We start from the raw sequence: 13908 nt of genomic DNA, 5'->3' as shown, positions 1-13908 counted from the left end.
TGGCAGTTTCCAATACACTGTACAGTACTGTTTTTGCACTGTATAGTGGCTGTTTGAAAGTGATATGATAAGTGTACTGTTTCTGGGAGATGGTTTTTCAGTAATGCTTTCTCGCAGAATTATGTAAAACTAGATATTATCCCTTCAATTATTAAATCCAATGCAGGTAAGTATGTTTGGATCAAATTGATTGGATCAGATGCTAAGGCAGCTAAATCATGACTGCCAATCATGCTGAGAATTTAGAGCAACTCGGAGCAGCAGATTAACAAAAGCTTAAATAGTTTCCCACATTTCATTCATATTGCAGTGTACTACTTTAAATTCATGAGTAAAAGTGTCATTTGCAGTATATTGAAAATAATCCAGAATCTTGAATTTTGAGAAGACTAATAAATAAAGGAAATCACCTAAATGACAGAGCTATTTGTTTGTTTGTTATTTTTGTGTTCTGATTTAGCCAGTACTTTTGAATAACTGCTTTTGAACTGAGCTGTCAATTATATAATTTTAGCTGTGATAGCACTAAAATAATCCCATGATATTTTTTTTATAGCTGAGCTTGAAGGACATGTGTATCAAGCGAGCTAGTTCTTTAAAGTCTGTTTATCTGGTGAGGAATCAGGTTAAGGGTCTGAGGCAAGATAAAGGCTCTAACCATTGAATTTCTAGGATGGGGGTTGGAAGATTAATTCTGAACCCGAGCATACACAAATGCTAGTTGCATATGATGGATATTATACATTTCATATGCTCCCATGCATTCTTTGTGAAATTGATGTTGTAAAAAAACTATAATTGCACACAATAACTGGATTGTATTAGTTTCAAATTGTAACCATTATCATTATAACCACGTATCATTAAAGGTTCCCATTTTTTAATGTTTAGCTATCAGTTGTTTCAACATAAATCCCAAGCGAGTGAAACTGTATAATTATCTTATGGTTTTGTCTGTGTGATTGGCAGTTGTTTAAAGGGTGGTGTCAGGAAGGGTGTATTGGTTTTAACTGGAGGTGGGAGGGAGGAAAATACATTGTTTTCCTGTCGATTTAGACACTGCAGCAGCAGTCCTCTTTAACGTATCGAGCAGACTCTGGGCGCTGGACAGAGGGGTGTGGCCTACTTCATTTCAATGTTGGGAACAGCAAGAGTCCAGTGACTCAGGGAACAGATTGGTTTGATTGTGCTGAGGTAGCATAGCACGGCTGGAAGCATTTGTGAAGGACTGTGAAGGAATCAATGACTGTGGCTGGAGACAGTACTGCCACTTTCAAAGTCTTCCTCAAATTTATTCTAGCAACAGATTCTTAGCTTTTGTTTCCTGCTGATTCCAGAGAGGAAAGAGAGCCGACATCACTTTGTCTCATCCAGCTGTGATTAGCCAACCCGTCTTTACTGACAGTTACATTGACAATGAGATTACGACTGCTACCTTTCCAGGAACTATGGGTTTTCTCTTTGTCAGTCGTGATTTAAACTAGAGAGCTCTAGTTTAATTTAAACGAAGCACCTGGCCATTTTATGTGTGTGGCTACTGATTTACTGAGAATATCTGGACAGAATTGCCCAATTCAATAAGTCAATGTGTGGCTGTGGTTGCAGTATCATTTCTTCTTTAATGAAGAGGCTGGGACGCCCAAACTGCTGCAAAGATATTTTTCCTTGCAGTTTTACATCAGGGCAACTGGAAAGACTTTCTAATGGTTTGCCCAACCATCAAAAGGTAACTACATTTCAAGTTCATTAAATGTTCATAGTGATTTCCAATATATTTGGTGCAGTATGGAATGAAAAAGTATTATTAAGAATATGTTCACTTCTCCCTGACCTTGCGTGTAACTATCCAATATCATATTTGGCCGTGATCAGCCTGTGAGCAATAGAACTGTACTGCAGCCATTGATTTTGTAATAGGATCAGATGATTTACTGACCTTCCTCAGAAGTTTTTTCTGCTGGAATAGTGCGTCATGTTAATGGATTCCGCAATTTGATGTTTTAATTGGTATTAGTTATATAAGTTCATGGAAGTTGAAATGTGTTTAATTTTGTACAGCCTACACTGTTTTCTTATGTGATTTGTGTGTGCATATTTGTGTGTGTCTTTTAAAAAAATCACCTTGAATGCTGGCTTTGGACTAAATAATTATCTCTAAAGGTTTTGTGTGCATACAGATGTTAAGATTAATTTACTGGCTATAATCATAGGATAGGATTAACAAAGTTAGGGGGGGCATTCTGTTATTAAAAATAAGTTGTAAAACAATTTATGCCATTTGCACATGCAGATATAAGGTCTGAAGTTAGAAAGTCACTATCCTTACTTTCCTGGTTAGTTTAAGTTTTGGTGTACCATATCTCCCCTGAAGGATGTGAGGCTGCAGAATTTACCCACCAGAAACTTTTGAAATACAGCAGAAAGTTACATCTTGTACATTCAAGGGCAGGTTAGTTTTTAACAGTCTTTATTTCTATAAGCAGCCTCGCTAGATTTGAACTTTTACATGTGCAACCTCATCCTTTCAATTCTAATAATTGGAGATTTTTATAAAATTTGTTTTTTCTCTGACTCTTTGATCTCAATCTCTTTTCATAATGCACTCTTGTGTGATTTTTGCCATGAATTAAAAATTCTAGTTGATATGGCCTAAACCAGAAAGTAGTTGTCCCCTAAAGATACTCCATTCTGACTAGCAAGGAAGAACAAATTTGTTCATATACAGTGCCCTCCATAATGTTTGGGACTAAGAACCATCATTTATTTATTTGCCTCTGTACTCCACAATCTGAGATTTGTAATAGAAAAAAAATCACATGTGGTTAAAGTGCACATTGTCAAATTTTATTAAACTGTATTTTTATACATTTTGGTTTCACCATATAGAAATTACAACTGTGTTTATAAATAGCCCCCCCCCCCCCCCCCATTTCTGGGCGCCATAATGTTTGGGACACAGCAATATCATGTAAATTAAAGTAGTCATGGTTTGTATTTTGTTGCATATCCTTGCATGCAATGACTGCTTGAAGTCTGCAATTCATGGACATCACCAGTTGCTGGGTGTCTTCTCTGGTGATTCTCTGCCAGGCCTGCATTGCAGCCATCTTTAGCTTATGCTTGTTTCGGTGGCTAGTCCCCTTCAGTTTTCCCTTCAGCATATAAAAGGCATGCTCAATTGGGTTCAGATCGGATGATTGACTTGGCTCTCTTCTTAATGATGTTCCAAACAGTTGATTTTGGTAAGCCTAAGGTTTTATTCTTGTTTCTCAGTCTCATAATGGCTTCTTTGAACTTAATTGGCACAACTTTGGTCATGTCGATAATCAAAAGTTTCCAAAGGTGATGGAAATACTGAAGGAAAGACTAGGCGCTGAGAGCTCTCTTATACCTGCATTAAGGAGGCAATTAAATACAACTGAGCAATTGCAAATGCCTGTGAAGCCATGCGTCCCAAACATTATGGTGCCCTGAAATTGAGGGACTATGTATAAACACAGCTGTAATTTCTACATGGTGAAACCAAAATGTATAAAAATGGCCTTTAATAAAATCTGACAATGTGCACTTTAACCACATGTGATTTTTTTTTTTTTCTATTACAAATCTCAAATTGTGGAGTACAGAGGCAAATAAATAAATGATGGGTCTTTGTCCTAAGCATTATGAAGGGCACTGTAGGTTGCAGATTCTCATGTGTCATACTGTAATGTCATCTTAAAAATCAGTACCCTGTAGTTATATTTTCTTAGAACTATTACACTCTATGTTAGTTCTGATCCATCTGAAACAATACACGGAGCAAATATTTTACATTAATCCTTTGATGTGTGTTTATATTCATTTATTCAGTCTTATTTGTTACTCGTCCCTAGCTTTAAAAGACATAAAACCTGCTCACTTTTACCATTATTTTTTTTTTAATGTGGCAAAACATGATTCCTTAATGTGAATTAAATTATTCTGATTGAAATCAGTAAATAAGGTCATAAGTTATAGCAGCAGATTTAGGTCATTGGGCCCATCAAGTCTACTCCACCATTTAATCTTGGCTGATCAATCTCTCCCTCCTAACCCCATTCTCTCCATAAACCTTGACGCCCGTGGTACTAATCAAGAATCTATCTATCTCTGCCTTAGAAATATCAAATGAAATGTTTAAAAGTTGTGCGACCAGCATCCTGGTCATTGAATGTTCTTATGGTGAATGAGAGTTTAGCCATGGACTCGCCTTATTAGCGGATGTAAACAACTATACAATCTGAAATGCAAGATCATCTTTAATCAGCATTTAAACTATAGCGGTACATCGGGTTGTTAGTTGTCAGAACATCATAACTGCTTCCAAGACTGAGCAGTACAGGAAGTGGGTGTTAATATAAATCGTACAGTAGGGTGGGGTTAGTGATGCTATTCTACTATGATTGGTTGTCATGCATAAACCAATCTACAGCGGAGGCGACTTTTTATGCTGGCATCATGTGGGGCTGGAGATACTGAAAGGTAATTGATTGCTCCATATCAAGTGCACTATGTGGAAAAATGTTTTGAATCGGATAGCTACACTCTGATTTGCAGCTCTAACTTAAATCCCTCCATTCACGTGTCTCCTATTCTCCAGTTGCAGATATTTGAAAGATTTATGATGTAACTCTCCATCCCTTGGAAATGAAGTAAGGGACTTATTCTGACAGAATTATTTTACAATCAATAACATGAGTATTGACAATCCAAGCTTTACTCCCGACATTTAGAATCTTTTCATTGGGAGTGCCGTGTACAAATAATATCAGTTTGTTTTTGTTTGATGAATAGTAATGTTGATTTCCAACATCGGTATGGGTCTTTCGGATAAATGTATTGAAGGCTTCTGCGTTATTACAGTCAGAGTGTGGCTCTCAAAGACTTACACATGGTTGCTGTAGCTTCATCAGATGCATATTAGGAGGACTGTGCATTCATTCTCACCTGACAAGTTTCAGGGTTCGGAGGATGGTTGTTGTTGTGGTGGACAACGCATCTCGGCAATAGTCGCCCTCTGACCTCATTAGACTGGCCACAAAATGATCAGTTTGTATTGTATGGCAAGCCTGCTACATGAGGTTGTTGGGAGTCAGGCTGCATTTTGTTTGTGGACATAGTCATAGTGGTTTTGCACAATATTACTACAGAATACGCTGCCTGTGTATTACAGGATCTCCTTCTACTCCTAGGATTTAAATATTGATTTTCTGAATTAATTTCGAGATGGCAGTGATATCACTTTGGATGAAACTACAAGCTATCGCCTGATATAGCAAGAAGAGCAAGGTGACGTGCCTCAATGACTATCGACCAATGGCACTAACGCCTGTGGTGATGAAGTGCTTAGAGAGATTGATTATGGCGCATATCAACTCCTACCTCGACATGAACCTCGACCCACTGCAGTTCGCTTACCGCCATAACAGATCAACGGTGAATGTGATCTCACTGTCTCTCCACTCTGCTCTGGACTACTTGGAAAACAAAAACTCATATGTCAGGCTGTTATTCATTGACTACAGCTCAGCATTTAATACAGTCATCACCTCCAAGCTGGTTACCAAGCTCTCAGAGTTTAAGAAGGAACTGCAGATGCTGGAGATCCCATCTCCCCCCATATCTGCCTTCTGCAAAGACCGCTCCCTCCATAACTCCCTTGTCAATTCTTCCCTTCCCTCTCGTACCACCCCCTCCCCGGGCACTTTCCCTTGCAACCGCAAGAGATGCAACACTTGTCCCTTTACCTCCCCCCTCGACTCCGTTCAAGGATCCAAGCAATCGTTCCAGGTGCGACAGAGGTTTACCTGCATCTCTTCCAACCTCATCTATTGCGTCCGCTGCTCTAGATGTCAGCAGATCTATATCGGTGAGACCAAGCGGAGGTTGGGCGATCGTTTCGCCGAACACCTCCGCTCGGTCCGCAATAACCAAGCTGACCTCCCGGTGGCTCAGCACTTCAACTCCCCCTCCCACTCCGTCTCCGACCTCTCTGTCCTGGGTCTCCTCCATGGCCACAGCGAGCAGCACCGGAAATTGGAGGAACAGCACCTCATATTCCGTTTGGGGAGTCTGCATCCTGGGGGCATGAACATCGAATTCTCCCAATTTTGCTAGTCCTTGTTGTCTCCTCCCCTTCCTCAGTCCCCCTGCTGTCTCCTCCCATCCCCCAGCCTTCGGGCTCCTCCTCCTTTTTCCTTTCTTGTCCCCGCCCACCCCCGCCCCCGATCAGTCTGAAGAAGGGTTTCGGCCCGAAACGTTGCCTATTTCCTTCGCTCCATAGATGCTGCTGCACCCGCTGAGTTTCTCCAGCTTTTTTGTGTACCTACCAAGCTCTCAGATGTGGGTCTCTGTGCATCCCTCTGCAATTGGATCCTCGACTTCCTCATCCACAGACCACAGTCTGTCCGTATTGGTGGAAATGTGTCATCCTCGATAACAATCAGCATGGGAGCACCTCAAGGCTGCGTGCTCAGCCCTCTGCTGTACTCCGTCTATGCTCACGACTGCGTAGTCGGACATAGTGCGTACTCCATCATCAAGTTCGCCGACGACTCCACTGTTGTGGGACGTATCACTGATGGGGACGAGTCAGAATATAGATGTGAGATCGACCGATTGACCAAATGGTGCCAGCACAATAACCTGGTTCTCAACACCAGCAAAACCAAGGAACTGATTGTGGATTTTGGAAGGGGTAGGATAGGGACCCACAATCCCATTTATATCATCGAGACGGTGGAAACGGTCAAGAACTTCAAATTCCTGGGCGTGTACATTTCCGGAGATCTTTCCTGGTCCCAGCACACTGATGCAATTATAAAGAAAGCATATTGGCACCTCTACTTCCTGAGAAGATTACGGAGAGTCGGTATGTCAAAGAGGACTCTCTCGAACTTCTACAGATGCACAGTAGGGAGCACTCTGGCTGGTTGCATCGTGGCTTGGTCCGGCAACCTGAGCGTCCAGGAGCGGAAAAGAATGCAGAAAGTTGTGGCCACTCCCCAGTCCATCGGCTCTGACCTCCCCACCATCGAAGGGATCTATCACAGTCGCTGCCTCAAAGAGGCTGCCAGCATCATCAAAGACCCACACCATCCTGGCCACGAACTAATCTCTCCGCTACCATCGGGTAGAAGGTACAGGAGCCTGAAATCTGATACATCCAGGTTCAGGAACAGCTACTTCCCCATAGCCATCAGGCTTTTAAACTCGCCAACAAACGGACTCTGAACTGTCACAGCATACTGCACTTTATCTGTTTATTTATGTGTATATGTGTGATCTATGCTATATAGACACATTGAACTGTATTTATGCTTACAATATTCCGTGGTGCTGCAGCAAGCAAGAATTTCATTGCCCTATCTGGGACATATGACAAACTCTCTTGACATGAATGTGTTGTGATTCCTGCTGATGATGATTAACGACCTTCCTTTATTGCTCATTCCCACAAAGTGGGCAATTTAATAAGTTTTCGCCTGAGTAGCCTCTTTGGCCAACAAACTAATTTCTGTGTTCAGTAAGGTCAGTGAAGTTAATTTTATTTCATAGTTTTAAATGTGCTCATAATCCATATTCTAACTAAATAATTTAAGGAAAATATTGTCTGCAATTTTAGGTCCAAATAATACTTCAAGATTAATAAAATAAATTCCAATTTACGATGTAGTCTCTCCCTCCACATGTAGCTATGATGCAGCAGGTATGTCTTTAATGCATAGTTAAATTTCATAAGGTGGAATGTTACCATTAATAATGGATGACCTAAATTGTGCCTGTCTAAGTAGCTGTACAACGGCCAGAGATAAAAAGACAAAACATATGAGATAAGGATAGAGGAGGTGCGAATTGTGAATCCAGTGATCCAGTGGAAGGCAGGGGGAAGGTATAGGCAGGGCCGGCCTCAAGCCAATTGGACCAATTGCTCCCAATTGGGCTCCGCGCTTAAGGGGGCCCCGCGCTAGGCCAGTGGGCAACACACACTATCCCCTCAGCAGCGACCCCAGTACATGAAATTCCTCACCGACAACAACACAGCCCCGCGGGAGGTTGCACGCAGTCGAGGTCGCGACCTGTGACCCGTACTGTTGCCATGCAACGCAACAGGAGTACACGCGATGAACTGGTGGTAAGCATTTGCCATGGCTGCCAGCATAGCGGGCCCTTCTTCTGGCAATTCCAGCATCCGGACTGGTTGCACACTTGCGGACCTCGGGCCGTCTATCCCCGCGGCCGGCGGTGGGGGGCAAGAGGGGGTCGGGAGGGGAGGTGGAGGTCCGGGGGGGGGGGGGGGGGGGGAGGTCGGGGAGGGGAAGGAAGAGGTCGGGGGTCAGTGACTCCGGGTGGGCGGAGGGAGCAGACCGTCCAATTCTGCAGCTGACGTTGCAAGGAGGCGCGGCCCCACTCCACTTGGGGCCCATGTGTGTGCGCGCTGCCGACCCACAGCCCTTGTCGATGCGGCCCGATGGGGCGGAGAGCGGCCAAAGTGGACTGGAAAGATACCCTAGCAGGGATAACAGTGAAACAACAATGGCAGGTATTTCTAGGAATAATACAGAAGGTGGAGGATCAGTTCATTCCTTGGAGGAAGAAAGATTCCAAGGGGAGTAAGGGGCTGACAAGGGACATCAGGGACAGTATAAAAATAAAAGAGAAGTTATAAGAGCTAGCGCGGTCCCCGCCATCTTATTTAGCTATTTTATTGAATTTTTCTATCAGAAGTACAACGTAGCAAAGATGAGCGGGTAGCAAGAGCATTGGGTAATGTTTAAAGAGCTACAGAAGATAACTAAAAAGACAATACGGGGAGAAAAGATGAGGTACGAAGGTAAGCTAGCAAGAATATAAAGGAGGATAGTAAAAGCTTCTTTAGGTATGTGAAAAGGAAAAATTAGTTAAGACCAAAGTTGGACCCTTGAAGATCGAAAAAGGTGAATTTATTATGGGGGAACAGACAGTAATACTGGTCGGAGAACTGGGAAGGGGGAGGGGAGAGTGAGAGAGAGAGACTGTTCATATTGTTGGGGTGCAAGCTACCCAAGCAAAATATGAGGTGCTGTTCCTCCAGTTTGCGCTGGGCCTCATTCACAGTGGCAGAGGCCCAGGACAGAAAGGTCAGATTGGGAATGGGAGGGGGAGTTAAAGTGCTGACCAACTGGGAGATCAGGTAGGTTAAGGCGGACTCAGTGGAGGTGTTGAGAGAAATGATCGCCGAGCCTGCGCTTGGTCTCGCCAGACTACTACGGCACCTCCCTTGTCGGCGGGTTTGATTATAATGTCAAGGTTGCTGCCGAGTGAGCGGGGGGGGGGCGCTGTACGTTCAGAGGGGGAGAGGTTAGAGTTGTTCATGGGAGTAGAAATGTTGAGACGATTGATGTCACACCAGCAGTTGGAAATAATAAGGTCTAAATTGGGTGGAGGGCTGTCCGGGGGAGTCCAAGAGGAGGGGGACCGGTGGAGACGGGAGAAGGAGTCATCACTGGCTAGTGAGGACTCCTTCATATAGAAAAAGGCGCGGAGGAAACGGAAGAAAATCTCTAAGTTGTGGTGTGTCCGCATCTTGTTGAGGTGCGGACGAAGGGGTACAAATGTCCGGGCTCTGTTGAGGACCAACTGTTCTGCATCTGAAAGAGAGAAGTCAGAGGGGATGGTGAGAACACAACAGAGGTGTGGGCTGTGATTAGAGGGATGGAGAGAAACTTGAGGGAGGTACTGCAGGGAATGATGAGTTGAGAGGGGTAGTGTAAGGGTGGAATTAGGAGAGGTAGCATGGTTGGAATAGGGGGGAGGGCAGCATGTCCCAGTACTTCCATTACTGGTCCCTATTGGAAGGGGCGTGCAACAGAACCTAGGACAGTTGGCAGGGGAGTCAGTCCTCATTGATGTTGTTATAGCTAGCAGTCTGGACCCACTGCTCTGTTTTAACTCCCCTTGCCTTTCCATACTGACCATTCTGCTCTGCGTCTCCTCCATTGCCAGAACGAGCCCACATGCAAACTGGAAGATGAGCACCCAATATTCCGCTTGGGTAGCTTACAACCAATGATATGAACATTGGATTCTCCAATTATAGGTAAACTCAAACAAGGAGGTATTTATTGAGAGAAGTTGAATCTGAAATAATTCCATGAAAATGTGTAAATAATGGAAATCTGAAATTTAAAACAAAATGATCGTTATCTGAAATTGTTTACCACAATTTCAATAAAGGGGTTACGTACCTAGTTGGTAATGTGGGTGCATTGAACTTCATTGGAACAGAATAGGAGAACAAAAACCCTCTTTTTTTTTGTGTATTGGAAGACTTTCTAATTAACTTCACTTCAGAGCCAAACGATTAATAGAAATGGCTATGTTTGGAGATTGCAAAGTTTATCTGCCAAAGAATAAATCAAGTTTTTATTTCTCTCTGTTATTAGTCCAAGGATGGTTTACCATCATCAGCGCAACTAGGATCAATCAATATGCAGTGATCTTCTTGATTGGTGTCTCAACATAATTTCAGGTGATGCATTAATTCACTTCTAATTAAATACTGTATTTATCTCCATTTTCCTATTCAATTAATGTTTTGAGTATTTCAAAGCAGTTTGGATACCTGGGAAATGCTTTACAGAATGTATCCTAGTTAGTTTGGCATTTAATCAATCTTGGAATTTCAAGATTGGAATCAATTTAAGAAGAATTGCAATGGAAATTGGTGTAACTGGGGCGTAGAGACTCTGGAACATACAATACCCTTCACTTGTATTAAAAAAATAAATAAATAAATAAGATGGCTGCACTGCTAAGAAAAGCAGAAAATTCTGCATCAGTAATACCAAATGTGAAGCCAGCAATGCATCCAAGAAACCTAACCTTGAATAACAGTAATCCTGTTCCAAAATGGATCCATGTGAATAAATAATCCAATGTATCCTCTACTTCAAAGTATCTTTCAATGTCTAATAGTAATTCAAATGATTGAAAATTTTGCAGACTATCTTTGCAGAATGAGGGGAAAACAATAGGTAAAGCTTCACAGGCAATTGTGCTCTGGCTTACTAAATCCTAGTAACTGCCAATGTCATTTTCACGATTGTTTTTTTTTTCTTCAAATTTTTTTTTTTTTCATGACTGTTGATAACTTCAGTGGAAACTATGAAGTAAAATGCACTTAGTATTAATGAATGATGAAGTATTCTCACCTTGATTATTCCTGTTTCCATTCAGAATCTCGGGACTTTCCCAACAAACATCTTCAAAGCAGTTTTCTCAATGGATTTTTTACGATATTTTACGATCGGATTATGAGTCGTGAAAGCCAGGAAGTTCATAGTAAAGTGTTTTGCTTTAAATTCGACTCCGAGCCTTAAGTGCATTGGAGCATTTCAATGGCCCGCCTTAGCATTCAGCAACAAAGGAGATGAAATATCAGCTAAGATAAAAGCCTATTATATTTTTTTTACTTGGATACTGAGCCTTTGTACAAATGGCACATAAGGCAAGATAGAGATTCCATGTGATTGTTTATATTAATAAAACAAAAATAAATAAATTGGTTGAAATCAACAGATTGCCTGTTGTAGTCCAGAATTTTGTACATCTGCTATATCGATTCTTTGTTTCCTTTTATAAATATTTCATTCCAAAATGAATACAGAGGGTAGAGTGCAATAGAAAATATTAGTGGGTTTGTCACAACACTTGATAACACTGTTTACTAGAATTTACAAAGTACATAATTGGAGTCGGATTTGAACATAATTTGTTCTCAGTCTAGAATATATTAAATGAGTTGCATCATCTGACTTACAAATGGCAGTTACTGTTTAAATTACCTGTATTCATCTATATTCCAGTTGGAACGTGTTTGCATTCACATTATTAGTGGTATGTAGATATTCTGATCCTTTCTTGCACAGGGAACCAGTTAAAGAGGCCTGTCAAATTGTAACTGGAGATGGCCAACAACCACAGTAATTCATTTTTCTCCTTAGAACTTGGAATGCAAGAAAATATAAGTGGTGTGGAGGGAGAGCAGGCAACCTGGCCCCTCAGGCTGTACACCAATGAGATGAACATGGTCAAGGTGTTGCTAGTAAGTTGGACAGATAAACTGCAAGGTGCTATCAAAAAACAGATTGGATATTCTGGCCCTGGGGACAGCAGTCCAAAATCACAAGGCTTCTGCTCAGCTTGAAATCTTTCTCCACCCAAAGGAAACTGCTTCCTGTTAATGCTTCATAACATTTCAGATATTTAAATAAAATCATTCCCCGGTCTTAATTTCAATGAAGGTAAATAATTTATCTGAAATCAGCCCTTATAAGAGCACGTACCAATTTCAGAAATCAAGATAGTGAAGCTTTATGCAATATGCATTGCTCTATTCCTCTTTAAAGACATTGAATTTGTCAAACTCTTTGAATTGCATCAAAATATCCTTACTTTTGTAATCAGCCTCTGGAATTAAGATTGGTGTACTTTTTGGATCCCTGATTATTTTTTGATCAGTTCTTATCAACACATTGTCCTCACTCTTTATTTAAATCTGCATTTCTTTTCCTTCCAAAGAAAAGTCTCAGATTTCTCACATTATGTTTGCATAGTTTTGTCAGTGATACGTCTTTGCCACTTCTTGCATATTTTTCTCATCTGAATTTATTTGTCTTCAAATGTGGATGCATCACACTGTGTTTCTGGGGTGGGAGATTGCAACCTTCGCGTGGTCCGCCCTGTTTCCACGAATGCAATCAACCTGACGTGCACAATCAAATAAGATCAAATAGAACAAGTTGTCCTACAACTTTAGGCTGTGCATGCCAAACTCATGAAGAAGAATGTGTGTCTTATCTAAGTCATCAATGTATATTGTAAAGAATGGAACATTTTGCAATGTTTCCTGTAATACGTAGATCTGAAAATGACCTGATATTTCCCACACTGCTTTGTTGGATAGAAAAAAAAGACAAAAGGTGTGATGTAAGGGGGAGGGTGTAGGTTTTTTAACCTATAATTGGAGAATTCATTGTTCATACCATTAGGTTAGAAAAGATGCACAAGAACCTCTGTCTCACCTGGAAGGATTGCTGAGGTCCCTGGATGGACATGAGCGAGGATGTATAGGCACAGGTGTCACATCACCTGTGGTTGCAGGGGATAATATCTGTGGAGGCGATGGTTTGGGTGGGAAGGCATGAGCGAACTAAGGAGTTGCAGTGTGAACGATTGTGGAAGGTGGAAAGGGAAGATGTGAATGGTGGTGGGATTACACACACACACACACACACACACACACACACACACACACACACACACACACACACACACACACACACACACACACACACACACACACGGAGACACACAGATATTCTAGTATGGAACACCTCATCTTGGGCGTCGTAGACGGAGGAATTGGGAGTTGGGGATAGAGTCTTTGCAGGAAGCAGGGTAGGAAGAAGTGTAGTCGAGATAGTTGTGGGAGTCAGTGGGTTTGTAATTATTTAGTAAATCTTTGCTGCAGAAGGTGCATCTTTCAAAGGTAGATGTGAAATGAGAGTAATGACAGTGAGGAACTGAAATTAACATCACTAAAGGGAAAGTATAGGAGAAATCTGGGTGGCCAAAACAAGACTAATGTCTTGCAGCTGATATTCTACACCTAAGAATTTTAAAAGAGGTGAATGTGGAGAGAAAACGGGTGCATTGGTAATTAGCTTTCAAAATTCCCTCAATTTTCTCACTTTTGCAGCAGTCTAGAACTTTCTACCTCGCTATCAATTATACGGCCAGTTCTGGTGTCATTGACAAACTTTTTTTATTTGAGACTCCTAAATCCAAATCAATGGAACTGTACATCCAGAACCTTACTGCCTTGCTTTTACCAAAATTACCCTT

The 13908-nt window shown here is 41.6% G+C and overlaps 1 protein-coding gene and 1 long non-coding RNA gene across 3 annotated transcripts in view; both read left to right on the top strand.

Moving 5' to 3' along the window:
• Nucleotides 1-13908, top strand: part of fbxw7 (F-box and WD repeat domain containing 7) — a 241037-nt gene that overhangs the window by 26656 nt on the left and 200473 nt on the right. The gene's annotated exons all lie outside the window — the stretch shown is intronic.
• LOC129704040 (uncharacterized) lies at nucleotides 8427-11577 on the top strand. Its single transcript, XR_008724673.1, has 2 exons — nucleotides 8427-10531; nucleotides 11239-11577. It is a non-coding gene; the product is annotated as an uncharacterized LOC129704040 (long non-coding RNA).

This window comes from Leucoraja erinacea, chromosome 1, assembly GCF_028641065.1.
Source record: "Leucoraja erinacea ecotype New England chromosome 1, Leri_hhj_1, whole genome shotgun sequence".
Lineage (NCBI taxonomy): Eukaryota > Metazoa > Chordata > Chondrichthyes > Rajiformes > Rajidae > Leucoraja > Leucoraja erinaceus.
Note: the sequence above shows the minus strand (reverse complement) of the source record. Positions and strands in the feature narration are given on the sequence as shown.